The sequence below is a fragment of the Bubalus bubalis genome, chromosome 21, assembly GCF_019923935.1.
Source record: "Bubalus bubalis isolate 160015118507 breed Murrah chromosome 21, NDDB_SH_1, whole genome shotgun sequence".
NCBI classification, from domain to species: Eukaryota; Metazoa; Chordata; class Mammalia; order Artiodactyla; family Bovidae; genus Bubalus; species Bubalus bubalis.
In genome coordinates this window covers 52947326-52974461 of record NC_059177.1, presented here as the reverse complement: position 1 = coordinate 52974461, position 27136 = coordinate 52947326, and the positions used below count along the sequence as shown (strand labels likewise).

The 27136-nt window shown below is 41.4% G+C and overlaps 1 protein-coding gene and 1 non-coding gene across 2 annotated transcripts in view; one reads left to right on the top strand and one right to left on the bottom strand.

Moving 5' to 3' along the window:
• LOC102391941 (C-C chemokine receptor type 1) overlaps positions 1–6591 on the bottom strand; it is a 91400-nt gene extending 84809 nt beyond the window's left edge. The window contains exon 1 of the mRNA XM_025272170.3: positions 6424–6591. The gene's annotated coding sequence lies outside the window, so the exon portion shown is untranslated. The remainder of the gene's footprint in view (positions 1–6423) is intronic.
• TRNAY-GUA lies at positions 6144–6215 on the top strand. The gene has a single exon. It is a non-coding gene; the product is annotated as a tRNA-Tyr (tRNA).
• Positions 6592–27136: the final 20545 nt, after the last annotated feature.

Genomic DNA, 27136 nt, shown 5'->3' with positions numbered 1-27136 from the left:
AAGGTGTTAGACTGTAAGGCAGCAACTGAAGCATATTACTTAACAACTGTAGGTAAGCAGCAGGCGAACTGACCAACAGAGATGAAAATGGTTGCCTGGGAGGAGTGGGGCAAAGGTGGGGAGAAGTGGAGCAGAAGATGCTATTTGTAATTGCTTTTTTTTTTTTTTTCCTGTCCTCTGTGGCCAGCATCTAATTTTTTTAACTATGCACTATTATAACTTTCATAAAAACAAATTTTAAAATTTTGATGTCAATATATGCGAAAATAAGTGCAAAAGGAAAATAAGAATGGGAAAGTAAGATTAAGCCATAAGCAGAATCCCTTACTCTATATGCTCTAAGGCTCTGACAACTGGAAAACCTAAGCTTAAACTTGACTGTGTGCTGGTTTTTTATTAATAGTAACCCAAACAACTAACAAAACGCTGTCCAAAACAGTAACCAAAACATATGTAGATTATCGGAACTATAGTAAATTAGAGGCTAATCAATTACACATTTTGGGTGAACGCTGAATGGCCCAATGTTAGCTAAAATACCTGGCCACAGCTAAGGCCAAATGGTCACTTTCAGAGGAAAAAACTGCTGGGATTTACATACAATCTGAAACCCTACTTTAAAATATAATTATAAATTCAACTGTATCGTTAACGGTGAGTGTTCTCATCTTTAAAGTCTGACATCATGGTGCAGAGATAATCACGTCTCTGCACTGTCAACATTCAGCAGCTCCTGTGGTCACTGCTGAAGGTGGCTGAGGACCAAGGTCTTGGGCTTACCATGCCAGTGTGGGAAAGTGCTCACAGTGATGTTGTTGTGGACTTATTAAGCTTTCCTTTCCTTATCTCTAATGGTAATCAACTAAAGGAACAGTTTGTCTCCTCTTTAACTCCTGGAATTAAAGATACCATCACTGGTTGCTAATGCAATCTCACTATTAGTGGACAGCTTCAAGAGGATGCCTTCTGAAGAGTGTTCTTAAAAGCTGACTATTTGGACGCCTCTTAGGAGTCACTTCCAATCCTCTCAGCCTTTTCTGCTGGGGCTCCAGTCAGCTTTGAACAGGTGTAGCCTGATGGTGCCTGGTCTGGGCTGGTACAGTGCCTCTCCTCACCTACCCCAGGACTCCGGCACTGACACTCAGCACCGTGTACATGAAGGCTGGGAGTGCAGGCAACTTGATGTCCAATGGAAAACAGAAGCTGACAGAGAAATGTGTCTGCCTCCACCCCTCGAGATGGACAATCTTGAGAAGCATCTCATAGCATCCAGCTCATGTGGTAGTGGCCACAATGCACTTACTATTTCCCTGCCTACTACCCCATCCCTCACCTCTGCGGCCTGCAATCACACACACTGATGAAGTTCTGGCACATAAATCTTGATCTTAGGCTCTGCCTTGTGGGAAACTCAAGTGAAGACAAGAGATGACAATTATCTTCTTCACTTTCATTTTAAATATCTAATATTTTCCCATGCTTGTTTCATACAAGCACTTGAGAAAGGGTTGTTCTTAAGTCTTGAATCTAATAAGGTGCCATAGGTAATCCAAATGGCACTAAACATTTTTTTAAAAAACCATCTCAGATTCCACCTGCACCTCAGCTGTCATGACAGGCACACCTATGGAGAGGAAGGACAGCAGGATCTCCACAGCCGTACCTGGTCAGAAATACTTGTGCTTTCAAAATGACTTCTTCAGTGGGTCCAGAATATCAGTTATTTTTCCACAAGCAACTATTGATTATTACCAAGTTTTCCTGTAATAGCACTGTTAACTGTAAGGTGTATTAGTTCACTTTCTTTTGGTCAAGCAGCCTTTCTAACACATCAAGGATGCTATTCCATTTGTCTAAGCATTTTGGAGAAATGTGTATCAAAGCAGTTTCACTATCCCTTATATGTCACACATTTTATCTTTGGCTAAACACTGAATAACACAAGTGGTCGTCTACCTTTGTGCTTATGACCAGCAATCTGCTACATTATGCAGTGTCATAGGTACTTTCTGAAAACACAGCTGAAGGTGTGAACAAAACACTGCATGCTTGTGATCCCTAAATCACTCACAGGTTCACCATGTGTCTTCCATTATCAGTGACAATTACAGAACATTCTGGTGATTTTCCACTCCATACATGTTTTTTCTTTCCTTCAGATTCACTAAGTTGTTATCTGCATGAGACCCAGAAATCTCTTGACAAACAAAATAAGAGGCATACTAGAATTGTGTGGTTACAAAATGTTTCAAAAAAAGATACCTGGTTGTCTCTGCATATCCAAATAGCAGGTGCATTGTACACAAAACCAGCACATTTAGGATCATCAGTAATCCGTGTTTTCTAGAAGGATCTTTGCATCTAGAATTCATAGCCTGGACAAATTTCAAAACTCTTCAACTTCTGAAAATGTTTGGGAACCTCTAAAAATACTTTTGACAAGTTTTTGTTTCAATTTTAGCCTCTGTTTTCAACTGTCTTTTGAAAACAAAGATTCTGCCTTTGCAAAACATTCCTTTTTAAATTTCCTTATTTTTCAATTGGAGGATAATTGCTTTACAATGTTGTGCTGGTTTCTGCCATATATTAACATGAATCAGCCATCGGTATACATCTGTCCCCTCCCTCTTGAATCTCCCTCCTAGTAAAACATTCTTGTGAAGTAGATTATCTCAAAGTTTGATTAATGAAGCAAAATGTTTCCCTTCTCTCCCCAACATTTTCTTTTAAAAAAAACACCTCATATTCTTTTCTATGTCAGGATCAAAGAAAATTTATCATGAAAATTTTCATATATTCTTCTGACATCCTTTTGGAAAATTTTAAGGTGAAAATCTGCACATTTTGCTTTTAATTCATTTTCATAGGATGAGAAGAACTCTCAAATAGAAAACTTTATCCAAAGATTTCTGGCTAAAATTGAATTAACTAAGACTCAATTACAGTTCTTAAAGGTCATTTTGTTTAATTTTACAAATAATTCTAGCAGGTCAAGCAACTATAAATATCAAAATTATAACTGACTCTCCAAAATCTTTATTCTTTTTTTCTGTTCTACCTTTTAATGCTATTCATACCTTTTAATATGCTTATAAACATTTCTCAGCCTAAAATTGACACAATATACTTGCTATAGTACACAAATAAAACAAATTCTTAAGAAGTTCTTGTTTTTAATGCCAGTCTGTTTGTCTATTTCCCCATAATGAATCACAGCCTTGTCATGGTAAAGGGATTTGCATAACTCAGTGAAGCTATAGGCCACGCTGTGCAGTGCCATCCAAGACAAAGGGGTTATTGTGAAGAGTTCTGACTAAACGTGATCCACTGGAGCAGAAAATGGCAACCCATTCCATATTCTTGCCTCAAGACCCCCATGAAAAGTATGAGAAGGCAAAAAGATAAGACAGGAATATGAGCCCCCCAGGTCAGAAGGTGTCCAATATGCTAAGGAACAGCGGAGGGCAATTACGAATAGCTCCAGAAGAATGAAGTGGCTGGGCCAAAGCAGAAATGACACTCAGTTGTGGAAGTGTCTGGGGGTGAAAGTAAAGTCTAATGCTGTAGAGAACAATATTGCATAGGAACCTGTAACATTAGGTCCATGAGTCAAGGTAAATTGGACATGGTCAAGCAGGAGATGGCAAGAATGAACATCAACATCTTAGGAATCAGTGAACTAAAATGGATGGGAACATGTGCTGTGCTCAGTTGCTTCAGAAATTCCAACTCCTATGACCCCATGGACTGTAGCCCTCCAGGATCCTCTGTCCATGGAATTCTCCAAGATGACTGGAGTGGGTTGCCATGCCTTCCTCCAGGAAACCTTCCCAACCCAGGGATCGAACCCACGTCTCCTGCTCTCCTGCACTGCAGGTGGATTCTTTACCCACCAAGCCACCTGGGAAGCCCAAAATGGATGAGAATGGGAGAATTTAATTCAGGTGACAATATTATATCCACTACTATAGGAAGAATCCTTTAAAAGAAATGGAGTAGCCCTCATAGTCAACACAATTAACTATGCCGCACAATTGCACTCATTTCACAGGCTAGCAAAGTAATGCTCAAAATTCTTCAAGCCAGGCTTCAATAGTATGTGAACTGAGAACTTTCAGATGTTCAAGTTGGATTTAGAAAAGGCAGAGGAACCAGAGATCAAACTGCCAACATCTGTTGGATCATAGAAAAAGCAAGAGAATTCCAGAAAAACATCTACTTCTGTTTCATTGGCTACACTAAAGCCTTTGACTGTATGGATCACAACAAACTGTGGAAAATTCTTAAAGACATGGGAATACCAGACCATCTTATCTGCTTCCTGAGAAACCTATATGTAGACCAAGAAGCAACAGTTAGAACCAACATGGAACAGACTGGTTCCAAATTGGGAAAGGAGTATACCAAAGCTGTATGTTGTCACCCTGCTTGTTTAAGTTATATGCAGAGTACATCATGCAAAATGCCGGGCTGGATGAAGCACAAGCTGGAATCAAGATTGCCGGGAAAAATATCAATAACCTCAGATATGCAGATGACACCACCCTTATGGCAGAAAGTGAAGGGGAACTAAAAAGCCTCTTGATGAAGATGAAAGAGGGGGGTGAAAAAGCTGGCTTAAAACTCAACATTCACAAAACAAAGTCATGGCATCCTGTCCCATCACTTCATGGCAAACAGATGGAGAAACAATGGAAACAGTGAGAGACTTTATTTTCTTGCACTCCCAAATCACTGCAGATAGTGACTGCAGCCACAAAATTAAAAGACACTTGCTCCTTGGAAGAAAAGGTATGATAAATCTAGACAGCATATTTAAAGCAGAGACATCACTTTGCCCATAAAGGTCTGTCTAATCAAAGCTATGGTTTTTCCAGCAGTCATATGAGGATGTGAAAGCTGGACCATAAAGAAGGCTGAATGCCAAAGAATTGATGCTTTTGAATTGTGGTGCTGGAGAAGACTCTTGAGAGTCTCTTGGACTGCAGGGAAATCAAACCACTCAATCTTAAAGGAAATCAGTCCTTAATATTCACTGGAAGGACTGATGCTGAAACTGAAGCTCCAATATTTTGGCAACCTGATGTGAAGAGCTGACTCATTGGAAAAGACCCTGATGCTGGGAAAGACTGAAAGAAAAAACAGAAGGGAATGGCAGAGGATGAGATGGTTAGATAGTGTCACCGACTCAATGGACATGAATTTGAGCAAACCCCAGGAGATAATGGAGGACAGAGGAGCCTTGTGTGCTACAGTCCATGGGGTCACAAAGAATCGGACATGTTAGTGACTGAACAAAAACAAGTTTGCCTATTTATTTAACCAATAGAAATATGTTACTTTTGTACATAAAATCGACAGTTTATTACCATCAGTTTTTGCAGCCCTCTTGGAATATTCAATGTTTATATTTCAATTGGTTAACTGAATTTCAACATATAAAAGCAAATAAGGTCACTTTTCACTCTTAAGTTACTTCTAAATGCTTATATATCTTTGGAACTGAATTCAGTTATTTATAATAAACTTATGCTTGTGTTTCACATATTTATATGATGTGGATCTGCACAATCACATGACCATTGATCACTCAAAAGTTCCAAAATCCCAAAAATAACTGATGCAGGCAACTAGCTTTTTGCTCTTCTAAAGTAAGGTCAAAGTTGAAGCCCAAATTAGATTCTTTCAAGTCATATTTTTTTCACCTGTCTCATATTACCTCAACCATATTTTTGAATGGCATTTAATTCTTACATCAACTATATCCATACTGAAAAGAAAGAAAGAAAGTGAAGTCACTCAGTCGTATCCAACTCTTTGAGACCCCATGGACTGTAACCTACCATGCTCCTGCAAGTACTGGAGTGGGTTGCCAATTCCTTCTCCAGAGGATCTTCCTGACCCAGTGATCGAAGCTAGGTCTCCTGCATTGCAGGCGGACACTTTACCGTCTCAACCACCGGGCAAGCCCATATCCGTACTGGGTACTGGTCAAAATCTACGTTTTGTCTCTTGTGACTCATGAGAAGTTAAAGAGAAAAAAAAGACAGAACATCTGTGTAGTTATTTCCAGAACCATAGCAATTTCAGAAGTCTTATAAGAATCCTAAAGATATATTAGTGTAATGCTTTTTTCTTGGGCTTCCCTGGTGGCTCAGACGGTAAAGCGTCTGCCTGTAATGCGGGAGACCCAGGTTCGATCCCTGGGTTGGGAAGATCCCCTGGAGAAGGAAATGGCAACCCACTCCAGTATTCTTGCTTGGAGAATTCCATGTATTGAGAAGCCTGGTAGGCTACAGTCCATGGGCTCGCAAAGAGTCGGACACGACTGAGCAACTTCGCTTTGCTTCTTCACTTTTTTCTTACCGTGCCGGAAAAGTCAATAAATTATTTTTAAATTATGTAAAAATGTAACTCATTTACCAGCTGAGACCGCATCTTGAAGCTTGAGATGATCTAGCCTCTGCAGCAGAGCCAGGAACCACAAGGTGAAGATGGGTGGAGAGACAGGAGGCTGTGACAGTTGTCATGTTTTCACCCCATGCTCCACTCATAGATACTGCTTCCGGTCTTCACACCTCTAAGCTCCAGTAGTTTCAAGGTTGTAGAGCCCAAGTGACCCCAAAAAGTTCTTAATTGGAAACTGAGAATGCCACCTGACCCCACTGCCATTTCCTTACACAATCAGAGAAATGGTGAACAAAGAAAAACATATAGATACATATACATGTGTATATACATATTCTGGCAGGGTATGTATAATATATGAAACATAGGGGAATGTTTGTGCATTGCCTTATACCCCAAAGTAGGAACTAACAGAAACAACCCCAGTCCTATACAGACAGATCTATGAATGTCTCAGGTGACTGAGGGATGACAGACTAGGCCACCTCAAAGGACTCCATCCATGGAGGTGGTGGCCATAGAGAAGGGGAACTTAAATAGTAGTGGAGGATGAAGGTCTTAAAAACCAGGTACAAAAACAAGTATTGTTTCTGCCTGTAGTTCTCATCCCTCTTTACTTCTCCCATTATTGTGTTTGAGTAATGCTGGTTCTGCTTAAACGTAACATTTGGTTCACAGGTTACAGATGATCAGCTGGGCTGAAGTGAAAGTCCAAAAGAAACTAACATCACTGGGAGAGCATGGGCTTGGATGACTGAACTCAGGAACTCATTTCTAGATGCAGCACTTGATGACTTTGGCTACCCTCCAAAACACACATTAGGTATATAATTTTACTTTTATAGAATGATATTATACATGCATGTCTGAGGGTATCTTTTTAGCACAGTTTTTTGTTTCTCTCCTTTTTTTCTACCAGTCTTTTCATCTCCTCTCTGCCCTCTCCTATCTGATATCCCCCAAGTCTCACAAATGGCCCTTGTTCTCTGTCCTAATGCACCATATCCATACACAGTTGTCTGGGGTTTTGTTTTCCTTTTTTGCCATTGTTTACAATACACAATACACTGTTCTTTGCATCTTACTTTCAAACCCAACAATACTTTGTGGAAATTCTTCCTAATTGGCTGGTTTGGCTCTAATTCTTTCTGTTTAACGGCATAATAATATTCCCGAGTATGGCTGGGCCATAATTTATTGAACTTTTCTGTGCTGTGTGTATGCTTAGTCACTCAGTCGTGTCCGACTCTTTGCGACAGCATGGACTATAGCCCGCCAGGCTCCTCTGTCCATGGGGATTCTCCAGGCAAGAATACTGGAGTGGGTTGCCATGCCCTCCTCCAGGGGATCTTTCCAACCCAGGGACTGAACCCAGGTCTCCCGCATTGCAGGTGGATTCTTTACCATCTGAGTCATCAGGGAAGCCTGAACATTTCTAGTACTTAGCATTAATCACTTTTCAAGATTATTTTTTACTTACATATCCTTACATGCCAGTCACTGGTACTTCTAATTCTATGGCATTGGCTCCCAGGTATGGGATTGGTGGGGCACAGGATATATGTTTTAAATTTTATTTTTTTATTTTTATTTTTTAAAATATAAATTTATTTATTTTAATTGGGGGTTAATAACTTTAAAATATTGTATTGGTTTTGCCATACATCAACATGAATCCGCCACGGGTGTACATGTGTTCCCCATCCTGAATCCCACTCCCTCCTCCCTCCCCCTACCATCCCTGTGTCATTCCAGTGCACCAGCCCCAAGCAGATTATATTATAAAACAATAATAATAATTTACTTTTCCACAGACAGCATATGAAGAAACCCCTCATTTTTCCTGTCTTTTACCAACTCATTATACCAGGCATTTCCACTCTTTTTAATGTGGTCAGTACAATGGACATAGAGTGATTTTTCACTTTGAATATAATTTGCTTGTTTGAACATATTTTATATTTTTTAGCCACTTGGATTTGGTCTTCCATGAGCTGTCTACTCATTAGATAAAAAAACAGACACACCAAGATGGGAAGGATAAATAATTATAGATGAATTCTACATACAACACTATGGCAACTCATTGGAAAATTGTGAAAAAGGAGAGGATGACTAGAAATTTTTTAATTATCAAAATTCACCCAAGAAGAGGTGGAAAATACAAATCAGCTGATTAACATAGAAAATTAGAAAGGTAAATTAATACCTGCTTTTTAAAAATATCAGAACCAGATATACTATCTAACCTTCTATCCTTTTTAAAGAAGAGATAATTTCTGTGATACTTAAATTGTTGTAGCTCATAGAAAACTACGGAAAAATTCCCATTTAATTTTGTGAGGTTGGTCTATTTTTAAAGAGAGAAAGTGCAACTATATGTCAATCTCACTTATAAATTTATAAGTAAAAGTCAAAACATTGGGGAATAAAATCTAGCAGTACATCAAAATAATAATTTATGGTGGTCAAGTGATGATAGCTAAACATGAAAAGGAATCCAGATTAGGAGTTCTCTTCTCTTAATGCATTAGATTAACAAACTAAAGAACAAAAACCAAATAACTGCATTAATAGATACTAAAAAATTATTTGATAAAAGCTCAGCAATTATCTCCAAAATAGGGGAAATTATGAAACTATCTGTGCTGACATCTGTTACCAAAAGTCCTTAAAATGTATCACCCCAAACTAGCCAAATAAGTCAGGCACCATCTATCAATGTCTGCTACCCTCATTATAATTCAATATTACCTTAGCCGGTTTAACAAACACCAGATAAATGTCCAGATAAAACTCTGGACATTCATATACCTAGAAAATTCAAGAGAAAGAAACTTCTGGAACACATACTAATCAACAGTGTTTCCTTATATTAATGATATGGAATAAGAATGTAGATGCTACAAAAGAAAAGGTAAACATACACACTTTTCCACTTTTTGTAGGAGAGAAGAGACCAAGGGTCCCTAACCTCACGGTCAATACCCTGTTGGGAACTGGGCTGTGCAGAACAAGGTAAACAACTGGCGAAACGGAAACCATCCCCCACCCTGGTCTGTGGAAAAACTGTTTTCCACGAAACTGATTCCTGGTGCCAAAAAGGTTGGGGACCACTGGAACAGACCACAGCAAACCCAATATAAAAATAATTGGAGAAAATACACTTGTAACAAAGAAGACCAATAAAGTATTGATATCTACAATATATAGCATTCTTACACATTTGCAAGCAAAAGACAAACAACCCCACTATAAACAAGTGTTGAAAGTCACACCTTGATGAGATAAGGAACTAAACTTTATACCGCAGAAAGCAAGTTTCCCCTCAAAATGGTTGCTTCTAGCAAAGGAAACTGTGTCAGATTAACTATCAGATTACAGCCTCCTTTAAACCCTCCTCGCACCATCACCACCTAAAATCGTATGCCCTCAAATGCTAGTCTTATATCTCATATCAGGCTGCCTTGGTTGTGGATGAAAGAGAAACATGGGCACCATTTAAATCTCTGGAGCACTGATTCCTGAATCCAGCTTGACAGTACCCCTGTGAATTCTACTTCACATGTGTTGGCCCTGAAATCCTGCTGAGCTGCAGAGTGGGTTCTGCTGGCCCTGGATGGCCTCAGCCTTCTTTATACTCCTGATCTGTGGTGTGGCTCTGAAAGACACATCACCTGGCTTTTGGAAGCAGATTTAGGTGTTGTCTGCAGTTTTACCACCAAGCCCCATCCACCAGACTGAGCAGTTTGGATGGAATCAGAACCTGGGTCAAGATACTCCATTAGAGTCTGTGTAGGATGCACCATGGGACACTTCTTCTGGTGTGAAAGAGCAGTCCAGCCATTCCCCTGCCCCTGTTCTAGGTGAGTCCCCACTCATCCACATTGTTGGTTATGACACAGTGACCTGGGCAGAGGTGAAGAGCAATGAATGAGGTGATCACAACGCACCAGTTTCTGAACTGCCTCTTGGTCCCAGCCCATGTGTACAGCCTTCATGACCTGGGAATCGCACTCTTTGCCCTGGAGGTTGTGTGAATCCTCTACAGAAAGCACAGCCATCTAAGAGTAACAGCAGAGGGAGTGTGTGGAGACAACCAAGAAGGGGTAAACAAGGTGTGGATGGGGGAGGCATCTACAGTCTCTCTACCCCAGAGAGAAGGTGGATATGACAAAAGCAAGGTGGGGAGTGTCTCAGGGAAACTGACACAGAACTGTGACACATCCCAGGAGTGAGTGGGCTTAGAGGTTAGCAGGGGACAGGGAGATGCAGACTTTCAAAAAGTAGGGGGAGAGATGAGTCATGCAGATAATTCAAAACCTGCAAGGAGGAAATTAAGCACTTAAAATCAAAGGTTGTTAGTTTCCATCCTTCTATAGAGGTTAAGATAAAAGGTCAAAAAGACCAGGTAAGAAGAGGGGATTTCAACACAGGGATCAAAACTGAGGCAGCCTGGGCTGATAGAGGGGCAAAGATGTTTTTGTTAATGGCCCATGATCCTAGCTCAAGTCCATGAAGAATCAGGCAGATTTTTGCAATTTTTCTGAGAGCTCCCATGGTGCCCACCAAACATGTAGGAAGCAGTGTCCATGGATGCAGTCCTGAGCTAAAATTTATGACAGATAGAGGCGAAATGTAAGACCTACTCTCAGGGTGAACTATTAGAAGACACTCAACAGCAGTGCTGACTGGTTTGATGTAGGACCTTTTTCTCTGACATGAAGTGGGTGGACCAGCAACATTCACATCACCTGGGAGCTTATCAGAACAGCCTAATATCAAGTCCTACCCCATACCTACTGAACCAGAATTTGCACTGTAGCAAGATTCCCCAGAGGTCGTGTTTGAGAAACACTGATACAGGCAATGAGGCAGAATGAAGAGACTGCCTGGAGGTGGAACTTTTGCCCAAAGCTTCATGGATAAGTTGGGTCTTGGACAATTTTGCGTATGGATCCTGAGTGCTGGGAGGGAAGAACTGGAGGTATCCTCAAGGCCCACGTCAAATGCTTCACACATGTGAACTCAGGATGACACATGCACCCTGTCTATCCTCTTCTCAGCAAACTTCCCTGGGATGTTTCAAGCCCAGCAATGGCTCTGGTTATCAGGTGTGAATTGACCCACTCAAAGAAACTGGCCTGGGCTACCAATACCCTTCTGCCATTGCTTTCTGACTGCACTCTAGAAGTGGAATGGGGTTTCTGCAAGGGGCCTCAGAATGACCTTGCTGTACCAGGCCTTTCTCTCCCTTACTCATGTGACCTTCCTGTTGGGAGAAATATGTATTTAGGTACAAGTAATATACTTCCTTCCTATTAAGGGGCCTGCCTTTTGCTTTTACGAAACCCACAAAAGGGAAAATTTCAACTCAATCCAAAGAAAGGAATAATTCATATGTTAAGAATGGCCCTAATCCCTTAGCAAGGGACTATCTTCTAGGTCCAGAAAGGGGAGATTAATCCATGCACTCTTAATGGATGCTTTGTGTGAGGCAGATGCAGCCTCCACACCACATTTCCCCCACCCAGAATAGCTTTTCCTGAACTGTGTTTCAGCACCTGACCTACATTGAGGTTCCACTTTAAAGTGGCTCTTTGCAGTGCTGTGCTGTATCTACTCCATGGGTCTTGTGAAGGGTATTGATTACAGTGCCCTAGTAGCTGCCATCACGTGCTCCATGATACACCAGTGAACAGCTGTGACAGAAAATTAGGAGAAAAAGGAAAAAGAAGTCAAAGATTCTCTTCTGTGCTCCAGAAGCTCTGGAAGCTAGTCTCTTTGCTGTGAAATTCACAAGGTCTTTAATACATTAATGTGGAACGCTCCAAGAAGAAGATCTGATAGATAGGGGCTTTCCAAACTTATTTAACCACCTTTTTCAAGACAATCTTGTCTGTACAGACTTCACCATGTTCATTTTGTCTCAAAGAAGACCCACGAGAGACACTTTTCTCAAATTCAGTACCAAGAATGGCATTTCCTGGGGAACTACTCTGCTGATTTTGTGACTCCTGACAATTCAAAACTAGCCATGTTTTACTCTTTTCATTTGCTTCTGAGCTGAGGGAAAGACACTGGAAGGCCTCCAGAAAGTATACCAAAATTTGGAGCACTCCCTCTGTGGCCTGACTCACTGCTGTCCACTTGTTTTCCTCAATTTCCTCAATGATTTATCTGAAACGTTTCTCTTGACCTAGCTGTATGTAAATCACATTAAATCTTTTTCCAAACAAAAATTCAGAGAGGCTATGCAACTCACCCAAGGTCACACAGCTTCAGTTCAGTTCAGTCGCTCAGTCATGCCTGACTCTTTGCGACCCCATGAATCGCAGCACGCCAGGCCTCCCTGTCCATCACCAACTCCCGGAGTTCACTCAAACTCAAGTCCATCGAGTCAGTGATGCCATCCAGCCATCTCATCCTCTGTCGTCCCCTTCTCCTCCTGCCCCCAATCCCTCCCAGCATTAGAGTCTTTTCCAGTGAGTCAACTCTTTGCATGAGGTGGCCAAAGTACTGGAGTTTCAGCTTCAGCATCATTGCTTCCAAAAAACACCCAGGACTGATCTCCTTTAGAATGGACTGGATGGATCTCCTTGCAGTCCAAGGGACTCTCAAGAGTCTTCTCCAACACCACAGTTCAAAAGCATCAATTCTTTGGCACTCAGCTTTTTTCACAGTCCAACTCTCACATCCATACATGACCACTGGAAAACCCATAGCCTTGACTAGACGGACCTTTGTTGGCAAAGTAATATCTCTGCTTTTTAATATGCTATCTAGCTTGGTCATAACTTTTCTTCCAAGGAGTAAGCGTCTTTTAATTTCATGGCTGCAGTCACTATCTGCAGTGATTTTGGAGCCCCCAAAAAATCAAGTCTGACACTGTTTCCACTGTTTCCACATCTATTTCCCATGAAGTGATGGGACCAGATGCCATGATCTACACAGCTTACCAGAGAGGAATTCAAGATTCACCCTCAGTTTTGCCCCTCTTTGAGGCCTAAATTCTCCTAGGCCACCCTCCTAGTCCTGTAGGGCCCATGAAAGACCTGGATGTGTTGGCAACAATGTTGGCAGGAAGTGATCATTACTGAACAATAAGGATTTGGCTTAATCTTTCCTCTGCCTTTGCTTGTTTCTTACTGCCTAACCTCCTCCACACCCACACTTTAGGATCCCTTCCCTATTTTCCAAGACTTCTCATCGGCTCCCTAAGTCCAAGACCCACAACCTGTGTCTCATAGCTCCAGCACATGTACTTCTAAATAACCAGATATGTGAGAACAATGTACTGAGTGGTCAGCACAGACACTAGCCATAATAACAGGGGTGATCAATTCCAGCTGAGTCTCTCCACCTGCACACAACAGAAACCCAGCCACAGGGGTGGCTTGACTAATTATGGACTTGTCTCACTCGCACAAATACCCCAGCTTCTGCATCCAGCTCTCTACTCTGCATCTCTAGAGTAATGCTTTCGTCTCCTGCTGCCACATGGGCTCCAGATGGCTGGCCCACTGCCAGCCTCATATTTGCATTCTAAGCAGGAAGGAAAACGAAGAGATAAATTAAGAGGAGGAGGTAGGGCAGCAAGAATATGAAAGAAGAACAATTTCCTAGGAATTTCTAGTAGATTTCTCTTTCAGTCTCATTGGCCAAGACGGTGCCACACAGCCGTCCCTAGCTAGAAGGGAGACTGTCCTGAATGTAAACACAGTTAGAAAGGAAAGAAGAGACACAGAGGTGGGGCAGTAAGCTGGTATGATCTGTCACGCCAGTTCAGTTCAGTTGCTCAGTCATGTCCCACTCTTTGCGACCCCATGAACTGCAGCATGCCAGGCCTCTCTGTCTATCACCAACTCCCAGAGTCACTCAAACTCATGTCCATCAAGTCGGTGATGCCATCCAGACATCTCCTCCTCTGTCGTCCCCTTCTCCTCCTGCCCCCAACCCCTCCCAGCATCAGGGTCTTTTCCAATGAGTCAACTCTTCGCATGACGTGGCCAAAGTATTGGAGTTTCAGCTTTAGAATCAGTCCTTCCAATGAACACCAGGACTGATCTCCTTTAGAATGGACTGGTTGGATCTCCTTGCAGTCCAAGGGACTCTCAAGAGTCTTCTCCAACACCACAGTTCAAAAGCATCAATTCTTTGGCACTCAGCTTTCTTCACAGTCCAACTCTCACATCCATACATGACCACTGGAAAAACCATAGCCTTGACTAGACAGACCTTTGTTGGCAAAGTAATGTCTCTGCTTTTGAATATGCTGTCTAGGCTGGTCATAACTTTCCTTCCAAGGAGTAAGCATCTTTTAATGTCATGGCTGCAGTCACCATCTGCAGTGATTTTGGGGCCCAAAAAAATAAAGTCTGACACTGTTTCCCCATCTATTTCCCATGAAGTGATGGTACCAGATGCCATGATCTTCGTTTTTTGAATGTTGAGCTTTAAGCCAGCTTTTTCACTCTCCTCTTTCACTTTCATTAGGAGGCTTTTTAGTTCCTCTTCACTTTCTGCCATAAGGGTGGTGTCATCTGCATATCTGAGGTTATTGATATTTCTCCTGGCAATCTTGATTCCAGCTTGTGCTTCTTCCAGCCCCACGTTTCTCATGATATACTCTGCATAGAAGTTAAATAAGCAGGGTGACAATATACAGACTTGACATACTCCTTTCCTATTTGGAACCAGTCCTATTTGGAACCAACTGGAATTCCATCACCTCCACTAGCTTTGTTTGTAGTGATGCTTTCTAAGGCCCACTTGACTTCACATTCCAGGATGTCTGGCTCTAGGTCAGTGATCACACCATCGTGATTATCTGGGCCGTGAAGATCTTTTTTGTACAGTTCTTCTGTGTATTCTTGCCACCTCTTCTTAATATTTTCTGCTTCTGTTAGATCCATACCATTTCTGTCCTTTATTGAGCCCATCTTTGCATGAAATATTCCCTTGGTATCTCTAATTTTCTTGAAGAAATCCACGCCAGAGGCCACCCCAAATGCCTGAGTTGGGTACAAGATACAAAAAGCAGGCAGCAGGAACTAGAGGGGAAGCACCAGGGCTGAAAGGGTGGGCAGAGTCAAATAGGGGGTGCACCCAGGGTCACTGTGCTGCATCCCAGGCTCCCCTTCAGATCAGAAGGATTCATTCCCCCAGTGCTGGGAGGGCTGCCAACACAGACACAGCTGTCAGCCCCCTCTGGGCATTACTCTGGCTGAAAAGAGTCACAGACCCTTAACAGCTTTCATCCACTGCCTCCCCTCTTCATAACTCTACAGGGTTCTCCCAGCTCCAGAGCTCCCCATGGAGTCAGCTGAGGCCTTTGTTGAGACTGCATGCAGCCCAGTTTCTCCCTCTTCTCAATCTACTTCCTGTCTTTCCCTCCCACCTGAGTTATCCTAAGCACTCCTGATAAACACCCAGCAGGATGATTTCCCAGAGGTGCAGTCTGCATCAAGGAATAAGCCACTTCTTTCAAGTTCAATCCAACACGTGTGTGTGATGAATGTGAGTACATCTGAAGCCCTGTGCTGGGTGCTGGGAATGGAGGGGGCAGGGAATACAAACATGAACAAGCATTAGTCTCCACCTTTAAGGAGCTCATAGGCTTGTGCAAGGAAGCCGGGAAAATAAGGAGCTAAGACACAAGCCCGAACAGAGTACAGCAAGGATAAAGTACAGTGGATGTTCACAGGAGGAAAGTGTTATCAATAGTCTGGACTAGAGTAGTAACAGACTAGGAAATCTGGAGGAGCTTCAAGGAGAGGGAGCCTTTGAAATGGCCTCTGAGGATGATACGGCAGAGCCCACGGCAGAGAAGCACTCCAGGCAGGGCCAGTGAAGCAAAGGCACAGAGGACTGGGTGTGGGCCATGTCCACAGGGTGGTAACACAGAATGGGAAGTGAAATTGAGCACTAGCTCCAAGTCAGACAGCCAGGGTTTGACTTTCATCTCTGCCTTCTCTGAAAGAGGGGGATCAGGAATATTCCTTAACCTGTCACAACCAGAACTTTCTCCTCTGCACAACAGTAATTTTACATTCCCTTTCCCCAAAGGGCTGTGGTGGAGACCGAGAAGCTAAGACATGTAGACCACTACACAGAAACCTGAGGAATCCTGAGGCTCAGCTGAAGCTCTAGTTGTTATCACACAAGTAGAGACGTTGAGGAGGCTGTGGTGCTCAAAGTGAGGTCTCCAACCAGCAGTGTGAGCAACACGTTAGAAAAGCAGTCTTGGGCCCCACTCACCCCAGACCTACTGAACCAGCAACACTCTGGGTGGGCCTGTCAATCTGTACTTCAGCAAGGACAAGCAGGAGAAGCACTGTGAGGGAGGGCTTGGAAACAGTGCAAAAAGCCCATTCGGGGAGAGAGCCGAATCATTTCCGTAACCTTGTCTTTCACCCCACTTCCTTAGACTCATAATGAAATAGCAAAAGAGACATCAGAAGAAGAAACACCCAGGGCAGAGGCTCCTTTTTACTCTTCTTCCTTTAAGGCGCTATTAAACAGAACAAGAGACAACTTCCCAAATTCCACAGACTGTTAGACCTGTGACAGAATCTGATCTTCTTTCCTTTACTTTTGGAGAAGTTGAGGGGTAACAAGCCATGGTCAGTGTCTCAGATTCACTGGCAGAGTCAGGACTGAAGCTCAGGCCTCCCAGCTTCAAACTATGATGACTAAAAAATGAAATTGTTTTGGTCAAAGAGGAAAGTAACTGATAAAGTAGATCAAAATGAAGCTATAGGAGATCTGTGTGAATAATTAAGAGCCAGTGGAGTTAGCGAGCAGAAGGGGTACATCTACAGTACCATTTTTGCAGAATCCTCAACCAAAATTATTGACCAAACATCTGTTAAGCCTCAAATTCCACCATTGTAAGAGCTTTTCACACACAGCAAACCAGGCAAGCCTAAACCCACTGCTACCTCAAAATTAGAATATCCAGAAGGCTTTAATTATAGAAGGGATGAGGAGGAGAAGGAAGCAAGAGACATTTTACAGAGCCATACAATAGAAAGCTATAGCTCCTAAGTTCCTATATTTAAATGGATCTGTAAAGGGGAAATGATGCTAAAGCTGAAACTCCAGTACTTTGGCCACCTCATGCAAAGAGTTGACTCATTGGAAAAGACCCTGATGCTGGGAGGGATTGGGGGCAGGAGGAAAAGGGGACGACAGAGGATGAGATGGCTGGATGGCATCACCAACTCGATGGACATGAGTCTGGGTGAACTCCGGGAGTTGGTGATGGACAGGGAGGCCTGGCGTGCTGCGATTCATGGGGTCACAAAGAGTCGGACACGACTGAGCAACTGAACTGAACTGAACTGAACTGTAAAGGGGAAAATAGCTAAACTGTTACACAGAGAAAGGGTTGTAAAAAGTATCTACTTTAAAGTCCAAATTTTGTGAAACTACAAAAATAAAGAGACTCTTGAAAATTAATGCCTCAGTCTTAATAAAAAGAAGTGGTGAGCCCAGCTGGAGTTAGGTGAATCAACGTGGCCTTTGTGTAGGAGCCCTCCCCTCACAGTGCTTCTCCTGCTTGTCCTTGCTGAAGTACAGACTGACTGGCCCACCCAGAGAGTTGCTGGCTCAGTAGGTCTGGGGTAAGTGGGGCCCAAGTGAGCAGACGACAACAAAAAATTAACAAGGAATTTTAAAAAGGAGCCCGACTGAAGTAAGGAGATCTTTGGTTGCTCTTAGCTCTGGGTTTTACCAAGATGTGGCTGGAGGAGGGATAGGCAAGGACAATTTTGTAGGCTGTTCCCTAAACAAGCCTGCTGCTCCTGCTATAGGGGCAGGTGACAACTAAAACCCATGTGGCGCTCTGCTCACCCAGCCACATGCTCAGACCAGTGCGGGGTGACACGTGTTCCTAAGCTCTTAAACCAAAGGACAGAATCATGTTGCTGGGCCGCCTTGTAATATCTGTCATTTAAGTCTGTTCAAAGTAACTGCTTGGCAACCCATTCAGTATTCAGTTCAGTTGCTCAGTCGTGTCTGACTCTTTGCGACCCCATGAACCGCAGCACACCAGGCCTCCCTGTCCATCACCAACTCCCAGAGTTCACCCAAACACATGTCCATTGAGTCGGTGATGTCATCCAACCATCTCATCCTCTGTCGTCCCCTTCTCCTCCTGCCCTCAATCTTTCCCAGCATCCCATACCTTTAAACAAATGATGGGTTCTTTGCAAACACCCTTATTTTCTTCATAAACTCCCAAACATAGAAGACCCAGTGAATCATTCAGAATCAGTATCCTGGTGTTCAGACAAAGCAGGAATCTTCCCTCAGAGAAGAACGTGAGCAGATCTACTTTTAGGAAGGGGCACCAAATACAGTGCAGTCGTTACTGCTTCTGGAGGCAGAGTCATAACTCCCCTTATTATTATGTAAAGTTTTTAATCTTGTTTGTTTCTGCAATGTCTTTTCTCAAGATCTTAGTGATTTTGACCGTATATCTAGGGATCTGCTTTCTTGCTTCATTCCATGACACCTCCACACTCTATGTGACTAAAAATGGTCATATTGACTCACTTGTAGAAATCCTTCCCCAACATCAACTCTTTAAAAGGTAAAAATTAAACAAGTGGTAATAGTGGTGGCCTCCTCACTTTCGCAATGAACAGGAAAGAAGTACTGCTCTCCTGGGAAGAAACTGGATTCCAACAAGTACAAATGAAAGGGAGCTGACTTGTTTGCTGTTGGAAGATTTCTAACTCACTGTGTGGGAGAGGACGGACACATGACCCCAGCATATTCAGGATCTGACCACTCATTTCCACCTCTTACTCCTATCCTTAAAAATCTTCTGTCATGGGAACTTTGCCTTTCTTGTCCCTGCTGGTGTCTGCTTCAACAGGCTGTGCTCAATGCAGCCACCAGAGTGATGTGATCCTGTTACTACATCAGTCACTTTGCTACCCAGGGCCCTCAGATAGTTTCCCAGCTCACGCCCAGTAAAAGGCAAATCCCTGCCGAAAGCCTACCTGCCCCACACAATACAGGGCTCCCCACTACGTCTCTGCCCTGCGTCTCCATACACTCCCCCTCACTTTCTCTGCTCCAACTACTCTGGCCCCCTTGCTATTTCTTTGTGTGCAAGTATTGAAATTTCTTCAGGCCAGACATGTATCTAAAAATGGAACTGCTGAATCAGAGCATCTCTACATTTTCTAGATATTGCCAAACTGCTTGTCAAATGGGTTTGCCAACTTACATCCCTACCCACATTATGGGAGAGGGCTGGTTTCTCCAAATCCTCAATGAAAATTGGCTTTTTCATCTTTACTAAGCAGATGGATGGGAACGGTTAACCCGATACTGTTTCAGTGTGCACTTTCTTGATTACGATGGAAATTTAGCATATTTTCCTGTCTATTGGCCATTTGTTTTTCTCATTCTGAAAAGTTGCCAAGGGATAAAGGAGATTTTAGTAACTCAATTTCTTAGAAAAGTTTATTCGGTTTTTCTATTTTTCATGAGTCAATTTCACCAATGTATAATTTTCTAGGAAATTATCCATTTTGTCCAAACTTTCAAATGTACTGTCATAAAGTTGCTGCAAGCATTCTATCATCTCTGTTCTAGTTTAGTCTTTTGTGGCTGTTGTTGATAATATTGCTTCTCTGTGCCTTTTCTCGTTCTTTTTTCCTTCATCCATCTTGCTTAGAGGTGCGATCACTGAGACTGTGAATGATCTCGGGTCGGGTAAATAAAGTTACGAACAAAAGTTTCAGTTTTCAGATTCTTTTGGATTTCAGACTTGTGGACTTACAGATTGCGGACTGATGCTTTCATTTTCATTCAGCTCTAATTACTTTGTCACCTCTGTTCTGCTTTCATTATTAACTCATGAGGCATTTAGAAATTTATTTTTTCAGTTTCAGAAACATGTTTTTTTGGTTTTTACAATTTATACAAACACAATTTTTAATTTAATAAACTGTAGTCAGAGACTGTGGTCTGTGTCATAACACTTCCTTATTTTCTAATAACTCTATTATGAACTCGGATCTGGTCAATATTTATCAAGGTCTCTACACAGTCTTGGTTCCAGAGCTGCTCCACTGGTGTGCCATGAATGGACTGTAGGTTTTGTAACATATTGATTTCTTCAGCCCCCAGGACAGTTGGGCAGGGCCTTCTCATAGGCAACCTCATGGGTTTTCTGGAAGGCAGCCCCTTGCCCGGGGAAGTGCACAATGTAGCCCCCACGAACAGTAAACTCATGATGTCCACCTGGCCCTGTGCTCTATGATAATGTGCTAAGAGCCCAGACAAAGGGACACCCACATCACCAGCCAGCTGCAGAGCTCATGGCTGCCCAGCAAGGACAAAGGGTCTGCGGAATTGAGGTTCACAGTCCAGGTGCCTGGGAGATGGAGCACAGGCTTCTGGTTAACACCGGGGGCTGGGGAAGCTTGGTGGGGCTCCCAGCTTTAAGCAGCTGTGTGCACTCTATGTTCTACATATTTCGTCACTTGTGTCCATTTGTGCTTGATGCACCCTTTTAGTGGCATCCAAACTAACTGCAGGGTGACTGTTCTAACAATATTTGTGAGCTTTGTAGAGTTGCACAGTTTTTAAACTCTTAACACATTTCATTGCCTTTGATATTCATTTGTACTTCAACATTGTAAGACATTTCAACATTATATTTGTTAATGAAAGAGAAAAACTATTAGATTCTTCAAATATAATTTTAACTGTTGTAAAATTTTGTATGGTTGTAAATATTTTGCTTTAATTTTTATTTAAAAATTATTACTTGTGTAAATAAATAAAGCTTCCCATTTATTGTGATTAGCATGAATTTGAAATTATTGTTATCAAAAATCTTGATCTGAAAGTATCCAGCAGTTTCAAGCATAAACATGATAAGGGTTTATGTTTATAGGACAAACTTTCTCATTTAAAATTGGGAAAATATTTTATTTGTAAAATTTATTTACAACCAACATTAGTATTTTATTATATTATAAATTTTACATCTTCTAATACTAACAAAATGAAAATTACTTTTTTAATAGACTGTTGCTTTAATACTACATAGTCTTCTTTTCCAAATTAAGGATTTTACATAAATTCTATTTTGATCTTAGTAATCTTTTGACTTTTTTTAATAGAATAACTCTTTCCGACCCCTTTATTTTCAATCTATATGGTGATCTTATAGGAGTTCCTGTATAAGCAATGGGTAATAATTTGCTTTTAATGAATAATGTTAATCCATTTACTTTTTACTTTTTTGTGGTTTTTGATATAATCTGGCTTTAGCCATCTTGCTTTATTTTCTCTTATCTAACCTAATATAAGAATACTAGAAAAGAAAAGCTATGAACAACCTAGACAACACATTAAAAAGCAGAGACGTTACTTTGCCAACCAAGGTCCGTATAGTCAAAGCTATGGTTTTTCCAGTAGTCATGCATGGATGTGAGAGTTGGACTATAAAGAAAGCTGAGCACCAAAGAATTGATGCATTTGAACTGTGGTGGTGGAGAAGACTCTTGAGAGTCCCTTGGACTGCAAAGAGATCCAACCAGTCAATCCTAAAGGAAATCAGTCCTGAATATTCATTGAAGGACTGATGCTGAAGCTCCAATACTTTGGCCACCTGATGCAAAGAACTGACTCATTGGAAAAGACCCTGATGCTGGGTAAGATTGAAGGCGGGGGTAGAAGGGGTTGACAGAGGATGAGATGGTTGGATGGCATCACCAACTCAATGGATATGGGTTTGGGTGAACTCCAGGAGTTGGTGATGGACAGGGAGCCTGGCGTGCTGCGGTTCATGGGGTCGCAAAGAGTCAGACACCACTGAGCAACTGAACTGAAACATTTATCTACGAGTTTTTGTTATGAACATAAATTTTCATTTATCTGGAAATAAATACTTAGAAATTCAGTAGCTGTGTCATATCATATTTGCAGATTTAATTTTAAGAGACTGCCAACTTCTTTTCTGGAATGACTGTCAAGTTTTATTTACATCCTGACCAGCAATGTGAGCAGTTTTTTCACTGTCACCAGCATTTGACTTTAGCCAATCTGATAGGTGTTTAGTAATAGTTCATCCTGACTTAATTTGCATTTCCCTAAAGGACAGTGATGTTGAACATTTTTTCATGTGTTTTTTGGCTATTTCCTCTTTAGTAAAAGTCTGTTCATGTTTTATGTCCTTCTCTTTAGTTATTATTTTTTTACTGTTGAGTTTTGAGAGTTCTTCATACCATACATTCTAGATGCTAGCCCTTTGTTGGATATGTGTGTTGCAAATAATTTCTCCACATTGAACTTTCCCTTTTTGCCTTCTTAAGAGAATATTTTATAAACCAAAAGCTTTTAAAGTTTAACTTTATCAACTTTTTCTTTTATGGATCATGTTTTTGGTATCAAGTCTAAGATCTCTGCCTAATACTACATCCCAAATTTTTTCTTTAACAAAAGCTGTAAAATACCTTTAACATTTAAGTCCATGATCCATTTTGAGTTGTTTTTGTATTTTTTTTTTTCTTTCCGAGGTCAACTATCTGCTTAAGTGCCATTTGTGGAAAAGTTTTTTCTTCCTCCCAGGAATTACCTTTGTGCCTTTGTCAACAATCAGTTGCCCACATTTATGTGGGTCTATTACTGGATTCTCTATTCTGTTTCACTTACCTATGTGACTAGATCTCCACAAACAATGCAAAGAAATAGAGGAAAACAACAGAATGGGAAAGACTAGAGATCTCTTCAAGAAAATTAGATATCACGGGAACATTTTGTGCAAAGATGGGCACCATAAAGGACAGAAATGGTAAGGACCTAACAGAAGCAGAAGATATTAAGAAGAGGTGGCAAAAACACACAGAAGAACTATACAAAAAAGCTATTAATGACTTGGATAACCACAATGGTGTGATCACTCACCTAGAGCCAGGCATCATGGAGTCCGAAGTCCAGGGGGCCTTAGGAAGCATTACTAGGAACAAAGCTAGTGGAGGTGATGGAATACCAGCTGCTGCTGCTGCTGCTGCCGCTAAGTCACTTCAGTCGTGTCTGACTCTGTGCGACCCCATAGACAGCAGCCCGCCAGGCTCCCCCATCCCTGGGATTCTCCAGGCAAGAACACAGGAGTAGAATTCCAGTTGAGCTATTTCAAATCCTAAAAGATGATGCTGTTAAAGTGCTGCACTCAATGTGCCAGCAAATTTGGAAAACTCAGCAGTGGCCACAAGACTGGAAAAGGTCAGTTTTTATTCCAATCCCAAAAAAGGGCAATGCCAAAGAATAAAATTCAAACTACCGTACTACTGCACTCATTTCACATGCTAGCAAAGTAATGCTCAAAATCCTTCAAGCTAGGCTTCAACAGTATGTGAACCAAGAACTTCTAGATGTTCAAGCTGGATTTAGAAAAGGCAGAGGAACCAGAGATCAAATTTCCAATATCCATTGGATCACAGAAAAAGCAAGGGAATTTCAGAAAAACACCTACTTCTGCTTCATTGACTAGGCTAAAACCTTTCACAGTGTGGATCACAACAAACTGTGGAAAATTCTTAACAGAAATGGGAATACCAGACCATCTGACCTGCCTCCTAAGAAACCTATATGCAGGTCAAGAAGCAACAGTTAGAACTGAACATGGAACAACTGACTGGTTCCAAATGGGAAAGGAGTACATTAAGACTGAATATTGTCACCCCGCTTATTTAACTTACATGCAGAGTACACCATGTGAAATGCCAGACTGGATGAATCACAAGCTGGAATCAAGATTGCTGGGAAACATATCAACAACCTCAGATATGCAGATGATACCACTCTTATGGCAGAAAGCAAAGAGAAACTAGAGAGCCTCTTAATTAAGGTGAAAGAGCGGGGTGAAAAAGCTGACTTAAAACTCAACATTCAAAACACGAAGATCATGATATCTGGTCCCATCACTTTACGGCAAATAGATGGGGAATAAATGGAAACAGTGGTAGATTTTACTTTGGGGGCTCCAAAGTCACTGTGGATGGTGAATGTAGTCAGGAAATTTAAAAGATGCTTAATACTTGGAAGAAAAGCTATGACAAACCTAAGGAGTGTATAGTCACAACTATGGTTTTTCCAGTACAGATGTGAGAGTTGGACCATAAAGAAGGCTGAGCACCGAAGAACTGATGTTTTCAAACTGTGGTGCTGGTAAAGACTCTCAAGAGTCCCTTGAACAGCAAGGAGATCAAACCAGTCAATCCTAAAGGAAAGCAATCTTGAATAGTCACTGGAAGGACTGATGCTGAAGCTAAAGCAGTAATACCTCTGGCCACCTAATGGGAAGAGATGACTCATTAGATAAGACCTTGATGATGGGAAAGATTGAGGGCAGAAGAAGAGGGTGACAGAAGATGAAATGGCTGGATATAGCATCACTGACTCAATGGACCTGAGTTTGAACAAATTCCAAGAGATAATGAAGGACAGGGAAGCCTGGTGTGCTACAGTCTATGGGGTTGCAAAGAGTCAGACACGACTTAGTGACTGAACAAAATCAAAATCTCCACTAATTCCACATATTAATTACTATAGCTATATAGTAAGTCTTGAAATCTAGGAGACTAATCACTCTCATTTTGTTCTTCATTTCTAAGATTTCTACAGCTTTTCTAGTTCCTTTGCTTTCCATATAAATTACAGAATAATCTTGCTTATATCTACAATAATCTTCTTGAGATTTTGAAATAAATTGCATTAAACTTATATATTAGGTTGGGCTTCCTTTGTGGCTCAGCTGGTAAAGAATCCTCCTGCAATGTGGGAGACCTGGGTTCAGTCTCTGGGTTTGGAAGATCCCCTGGAGGAGAAGGGAAAGGCTACCCATTCCGGTATTCTGGGCTGGAGATTTCCATGGGGTTGAAAACAGTTGGACATGACTGAGCGACTTTCACTTCACTAGTATATTACTTTAGAGATAACTGGCATCATTACTATGTTGAGACTTCTAAAGATCTTTAATTTCTTTCATCAGTTTTGTAGTTTTCAGCATAATCATCCTGTACAAGTTTTGTTAGAGCTATACCTAAATATTTCACTTTTTGAGCAACTGTAAATTGTGTTACATTTTTACCATGTGTCCATGTTCATAGCTAGTATATAGAAACACAATTGACTTTTAGTTGCTTACCTTGCATCCAGCAGCTTTATCAAACTCATTATTTCTAGGAGATTTCCTTGTAGATTTATTGAAATTTCCTATGTAGTCAATTATATTATCTGCAGATAGGGACAGTTTCTTACTTTTGCATCTGTACATTTTTATTTCTTTTCTTCCCAATGGCACTGGGCAATAAAAACTCAGCATGATGTTGAATAGAGTGGCAAAAGTGGGCATTCTTGGCTCGTTTCTAACTTTATAAGGAAAGCATTAAATTACTCACCATTAACCATAATGCTATCTAGGTTTTTTTGCAGTAGAAAGTTTTGCTTTATTCCTGCTTTTCTGAGATTTTTTTCATGAGTGCATCTTGAATTTTGTCCAGTGCTTTTCTGCGTCAACTGATATGATCCTCTGATTTTCTTCTTTAGCCTTTTAATGTAGTAATTACATTACATGATTTTCAAATATGCCAACCTTGCATCCCTGTAATAAACCCCCTGTGCTGTGCTTAGTCGCTCAGTTGTGTCCAACTTTTTGCGACCCCATGGACTGCAGCCTGCCAGGCTCCTCTGTCCATGGGGATTCTCCAGGCAAGAATATTGGAGTCGGTTGCCATGTCCTCCTCCAGAACAAACCCCCTAGGTCATGGAATATAACAGTTTTTAAATACTGATGAATTCTATTTGTTAATATTTTCTTAAGGGTTTTTATGTCTGTAATCATGAGGGATATTGGTCTGCATTTCTTTTATTGTATTAACTTTTCCTAGTTTTCGTAAAAAGATACTTCCAGCTATATTAAATTGTAATTGTTCCCTCCACTTCTACCTTCTGGGAGATGCTGCATAGAAATGGTTTTAATTCTCCAGTGAAAACATATGGACCTGGAATTTTCTTTTTAGGGAAAGTCTTACATTATTAATTTAGTATCTTTATTACTTTGCTGACAAAGGTCCGTCTGGTCAAAACTATAGTTTTTCCAGTAGTCATGTATGGATGTAAGAGTTGGACCATAAAGAAAGCTGAGTGCCAAAGAATGGATGGTTTTGAACTGTGCTGTTGGAGAAGACTCTTGAGAGTCCCAAGGAGATCCAACTAGTCAATTGTAAAGGAAATCAGTCCTGAATATTCATTGGATGGACTGAAGCTGGAGCTGAAGCTCCAGTATTTTGGCCACCTGATGTGAAGAACTGACTCACTGGAAAAGACCCTGACACTGGGAAGGACTGAAGACAGGAGGAGAAGGGGATGACAGAGGATGAGATGGTTGGATAGCATCACCGACTTGATGGGCACAAGTTTTAGCAAGCTCCGGGAGTTGGTGATGGACAGGGAGGCCTGGCGTGCTGCAATTCATGGGGTCGCAAAGAGTCGGACACGACTGAGAACTGAACTGAATTCAAATGATGTACAGAAAACTTACCTCCTCTACTTCCCTTTACTCTTCCTCATTTATATTTTGTCTTAAAATATTTCCTCTACATGTTTCAAACCACATCAAACAGTGTTACAATTTCTGCTTCAATCATCAAAAGTCAGTTATGAAACAGTATCAGGAGGAAGATGTGTTGTTATT